Below are 6,000 nucleotides of genomic sequence, written 5' to 3'. Positions count from 1 at the left end.
TAGAGTCAGTCAGTTGCACGCACATCATAGTAGCGAAAGAGCAGGATAACTGAGTTTCTCGAATGTGGCCTTGGTCATAATGTTGACACTTGCTCCAAGATCACATAGAGCCTGCTCGAAGTAGCAGTCGTTATCGGTGTTTACTGCCAAGCCTGCTCAGGGATACCCTTAGCAATAAGGTTTGTAGGTAGGGATCGACTGCTCTGGAACTCGATGGTGCAAGGAACACAAAGATTTAGACAGGTTCGGGCCGCGAGTTGCGTAATACCCTACGTCCTGTGTGGTTGTTGGTATTGCCTTAGGTGTTGATGATGTTTTGAGGGGGGTCCCTGCCCGCCCTTATATATCCGGGGGGACAGGGTTACATGGAAAGTCCTATCCGAGTACAGTTGGAGTTCTACTACAATACAATCTTGTAGTTTCCTTTGTACTGCAGCTAGTTCTACGCCTATTCGGGTAGTTACAAGGGAGATAAGGTACATCCATGAGCTATCCCTTATTCTAGAACATTCTATGCCTATAAGCAGTCCCACTGCCCTGGGTCTGACAAGCACCCGAGCTCTTCGTAGTCGAGTCCTGCAAGCGTCAAGTACTTGGTTGGGCGTCTTCGAGTACTTCAAGTAGTCAGAACGTCCTTCTGGTTGCTTCTGGGCTTTCCTTCAGATACGTCGAGTAGTCCTTCAAGTACTTCCATTTGCTTCGAGGATGTGAGGTGCTCAAGCCCCAAAATCTTGATCATATATGGTGCGCGAAGTACTCGCGCTCCATATGGATAGCACCCGAGCCTTAGGTTGAATCACAGAATCAGGCTGAGGGTCACTTCAGTCTTTTTCCTTCATTATTTTCCAAAAAAATTGAAAAATAAATCTCTGATGCACATGTCCCGTAGCTGCCGAGCCTTAAATCAAAATCCCTTATTCTGCGGGTAGCCCCCGAGCAAAGATTTGGAATTAAGGATCTAAGACGTGACATCAGGTTTTATTCTTCAAAATATCTGTAGGTTTAATCAGATCCGGTATCCGAAAAGACCCCTTTTCGGATAAAAATCCCAGAAAAATGATTCGATTGGATACGCCACACTGATTGCACCCAAAATATATTCAAAAATAAAACCCAGGATGTATATCTCTTTACTGTACGCTCACATGGGATTGTACTATATGGAGAATCTACATTATTGCACCCATGAATGCTTTACTATAGCATCGCGGGTTGTCCTCCAAAAGTATCCCTTGTGGCTATAAAAGGTGAGTGAGAGGCCTCTGGTAGAAGCACCAGCATTCTGAAGCTATGGCTTGCGTTTGGTGTTCTTGCTTTCGCCCTCCTGAAATTTGTGTAGTCCTTTCCAGCAAAAGATGCTAGAAGAGAACTTGTGAGTGACAAGAGAAGTCCCTGCTACCTCATCCTGCAACCCCAATGCTCTCATCGAATCCATTTTGGACATCATGTCCTTGCATATTCCAATGAGGCAGGTTCTCTGTCGATGGGTTGAGTCTTGTTGTGTCACATCCTTGGGGTTGCCTATCTCTGGATGCCCAAGAACTGACATCTCTGTTAAGGTGACTTAATCTTGTCACAATGTATTTAGGGAGAAGGAGAAATTTCTCTGCAAGATGCTACAAGAGATCTTGCGAGGCGATTGCTGTAATCTGCCTCCAAACTCTTGAAACTTTTCTCCCAGAATACAAGTATCATTATTCCCTTGATGGGAATAACAAGTGTGTACTTTGTCATGGCCTCGGGACGATCTAGCTGCAGCAGTCATTGACTAGAAGCTCCAGGAGATCCAGGCGGTGTGCATGCAGGTCCGAGTCATTGTGAAGCTTAGTTAGGAAGAAGTACTCGAGTTGTAATATCGAGTAGTTGTACTGTGTCGAGTACTTTTTCTTTATTCTGAAATGTAATCCCAGTAGAAGGAAGTAAAGTCGAGTAGTTGTCAAGGGATGTGAGTGTTTTCTTTTCTCAAAATGTAATCTCAGGAAAAAGAAATATCTCAGAAAATCCCGTATTTTTCGCAATTGGTAACTGACTGTTGGCTTTTTTAGTGTTTTACCATGTTGCCACCGCTACTATAAAATAGAATGGTAACTAGGTTTTTTACCCCACCGGCCCCATTCTCTTTTACTGTTTAGATCTGTTCTTGCCCTTAAGCTCCCAGATCTAAAAATTCCTTGCTTTCTCTTGCTCCCAAATCCCCTTAGGGTTTAGACAGTGTATGCGCGTGAAGCGCTCTGTTGATTTCAGGATGGCTCCGAAGAAGTCGAGCAAGGCCAAGGGTGTAGCTGCAGAGCCAACTCGTGAGGAAGGATGGGTCGCAAGTAAGTGCTCTGAATCTGACCTAGAAACCTTAGTTTCTGCTGGTCTTTTGTCGGAGAAATCCGTCATCCAATGGCATCCTGCCTTGGGTGAGGATCATCCGTATGAAAATACGGGCAAAATTGTCACTTTTGCTCCTTATTTAGAATGGGGATTGGGGTTTCCTTGTTCATTTTTCTTCTCTGGGCTCCTGCACTACTCAGGATCCAGCTTCATCACTTGACCCGCAATTCCTTTGTGCACTTTTCCATCTTCACACATTTATGTGAAGCTTTTCTGGGCATCGAGCCCCATTTTGAACTCTTTCGATTCCTTTTCCATCTTAAGCCACAGCCAGATTCCTACATTTTAGATGTAGTTGGAGGTTCGGGTTTACAGCTTAGGCAGGGGAAGGATAAATTTTATACCCCCTATAAGCTTAGCAACAAGGTAATCGACTGGAAACCCAAATGGTTCTACATAGAGAACCAATGGGAGACCGTCCCAGCAATTATTACAGGCCCTCCGATACAATGGCCAGAATGGAATGAGAAACCAGACGACAGTAGTCAAATTTCCGAGCTACTCACACGGATTGCCGATCTTAGGCAAAACAATGTGACTGGAGAGGCTGTCATGTTCGACTGGATGAAAAGAAGGATTCAGCCACTGCAGGCCCGCAAAACATTTGGTTTCCAGTATCATGGAGCAACCGATTCATCATGATACTCAGAGGAAGAGATCTCGGATGAAGAAGTATTTAGTCGAGTACAACGACTGCTAAGGGATGTAAAGAAAATAACCATTGTTCCTGATACTTTTTCTGCTGCGAATCCTCCGAAGCAGGTACTAATAAGAGTAGTCGATTTGTAGTAATCGAGTACCTTACCTTAGTGTGATTCTGATAGAATTTTGCTTTCTGTAGGAGGACGTGGAGCGTTTTAAGAGTAGTCCTCCACTGCCAGGCACTTAATCGTCCTTTTACTTTCTCCATGCGCTCTTATACTGTCAACCAAGTCCTAAGAATGTTCATATGAGATCTTATATAAACAGTACTAACGTCTGACCTTGGCGCAGATGAAGAGACGGCTGGAGCGAAGAGTAACGGGGAGCACAGTCCCACTCCTAGTGCGGAAACCCAGGCCGGGCATCCGAAGGGTGCGCGGTCAGTGGTGAGGAAGCATAGCAGCTCCTCTCAAACCACCAGTGACAAGTAAGTGACTAGTTGATTGCAATCGAGTACTTTCATCTTCGATTTGGTGGTTTAGATTTGAATTTTTGCTTTTCCAAGTCCGGCAGCTAAAATGCCACGGACTCTAGCATCTAGGGATGATGCTGTGGTGGGATGAACCGTCCCTTCCACCACAGCGGACCCATCAAAGGGGACTGGGACTAGTCTACTGGCAAGTAGTTCTAGTGTAGATAATGCCGGAAATGCGGGTAAACAGGCCGTCATCGTGAGGCCTACCCAAAAATTTGGCATCAAGAAACTTGCCGTGAAGACGGCACTACGTAAGTTCTTTTGAATTTGTCTGTAGATTTGTCGAGTAGTTTTTAACTGCTTTGTCCTGGCAGTGATGTACTCCTGGAGGCAAGAGGGGATACTGAGGACAACTCAGTCCCCAAGTCGACAGTGGAGAAGCCCCCGAACACTCCAGAAATGAGTGCTCATGAGGCAGAGGACATGGCGGATGCCATGCTTCGAAATTCTCCACTACCGGATGCTGAAAGGAGCGATGAAAGGCTCCCGGAAGGCAGTGGAAGCGACAAGCTTCCAGAAGAAGGAGGTGAAGAGAAGCTTCCTGAGGAGGATTGCGGCGAGAAACTGCCTGAAGAAACCCCTACAGGTAAACTTATAATGCCTTGTACTGAAAAAGTACTTTTCTTTGGTCTTAGTTTGGTGAAGTAACCCATTTTCCCTCTAGATTCCTAAAATTCAGGGAATACTGTGGGGAGGATTGAAGATGTGCCGAAAAAGGCAGTCTCTGAGGTGCAGGCGAGTGCTTCCCAGGTTTCATCGGGAAGTGTCTTGCCGCAAGAGAAGCTAAAGCTTGCATTCAAGCTGCTGGGGGTAAGTAATCGAATATCTCGACTACTTGAGTATAGGTCGAGTAGTGTGTACTGATCCTTTTGTTTTTACTTTTTTGGCAGGAGGTGTTGGGGCAGGAGGGTAGCCAGGCCCAGGACAATTCAGAGCTAAATGCTCTGAGAGAGCGAGTGAAAACGCTCTCGTCCGAGAAGGTTGCCCTTCATGAGAAGATCAAGAAGCTCTCCAAGGCCAAGAAAGGTTAGTCTTTAGCATATATGATGCAATCGACTAGATTATTCTGCCTGGTGTTTATAAGGTTTTTCTTTTAATCGAGTACACAGCTTGCTCAAAATCATTAAAGATTGAGGAAAGTTTGGTACTGGATCTAAAGATTCTTATGTACCAAAACGCAGATGAAATCGAGAAGCTTAAGAAGATCAAGGAGGATTCTGACCTGGAGATGGCAACGATGCTCCAACAGCTCAAAACCTTGTCAGAATCCCGGGACTTGATGCAGCGAGAACTTGAAGAACTCAAAGATGCTTCTCAAGATGTGGCAGGGCTTGTGGAGATTAACCGCTCACCTTGGCGCGGGGAAGCTTCGAAAAGTACTTGGGAGCTTCGAAAGGTTTGTCTCCGCAACCACCCGACAGTACGTGGGACATGTACGCGGGTTGGTGAAGTCCTACTGGCCACGTACTCCACTTGATGCACTTGGGCAGGGCGCGAAGGCTGATAGTACTGATGAGCAATTCAATCAGTATCTACAAGAGACTTCCGTCATTGCCGACAAAATAGTGGAGACTCTGAGCAAGTCTGAATCCCCTTGATCTTGCTAGTAAAACTGTTTGGCGTGTGGGCCACAAGTACTTTGAACAGATGTTTAATATTTGTGTAATGTTAAGTACTTGTTTTATGATAGGATTGTACAATCCTTTGGTTTGTCGAGTAATTGATACTCGAAAGACATGAGTTCTGGCGGCATCGCGCCTACTCGATTTTGGTCGTGGATACAAAGAATAGTGTCCATAGGTGCCTTAAGAGGCAGAGTATTCTCGAATAGGATCGGGTTATATGGTTCTAATCAGAACTCTAGTGCTGACCAGTTAGGATTGAATCTTGTAGAATTAACCAAGTGGGAAGAGCACTTTATGAGAGGGTATTTTGGGTCATACCTTAATGCAGATTTCCTTTTGGAAGGAAATACGTTAGTTAGAGCGATGCTCTTATGGACTCGATTGTCCGATCAGGAAAACTCTTATCGAGTACTTGGAGAATTAGGAGCTTTGGATGTTCTTTTTTGATACATAGGTGAACAGGAGACTCTCGACAACTACTCAGGGTACCAAGGGAAACCAGAGAACTTTTGGTGTCTCGAGCAAGCAAGTAGAACCTGTCAAGTACTTGAGGCAAGCAGTAGTGTAGCTCCCTCAGTGGTCCAAGCAAGCGGGAGACTCGTGTCGACCTTTTTTTAGAATATCGAGAACTTATTTTGTGCTCCTTGGGGAATTTTCAAAGTTGACCAGTTAGGATAGACCTCGTTTGGTCACCCAAGTAGCATATAACTTTTTATGAAAATACCCCAAACTACTCGATCCAGCGAGTAGCATGTCCTATACCAGGACTGGATTTATTTCTAAAATAGACCTATTAGGATGAACTCCGTCGAGTTATCC

The sequence above is a fragment of the Panicum virgatum genome, chromosome 6N (genome assembly GCF_016808335.1).
Source record: "Panicum virgatum strain AP13 chromosome 6N, P.virgatum_v5, whole genome shotgun sequence".
Taxonomy (NCBI): domain Eukaryota; kingdom Viridiplantae; phylum Streptophyta; class Magnoliopsida; order Poales; family Poaceae; genus Panicum; species Panicum virgatum.
The sequence above is the reverse complement of the archived record's forward strand: the minus strand, read 5'-3'. Positions refer to the sequence as shown.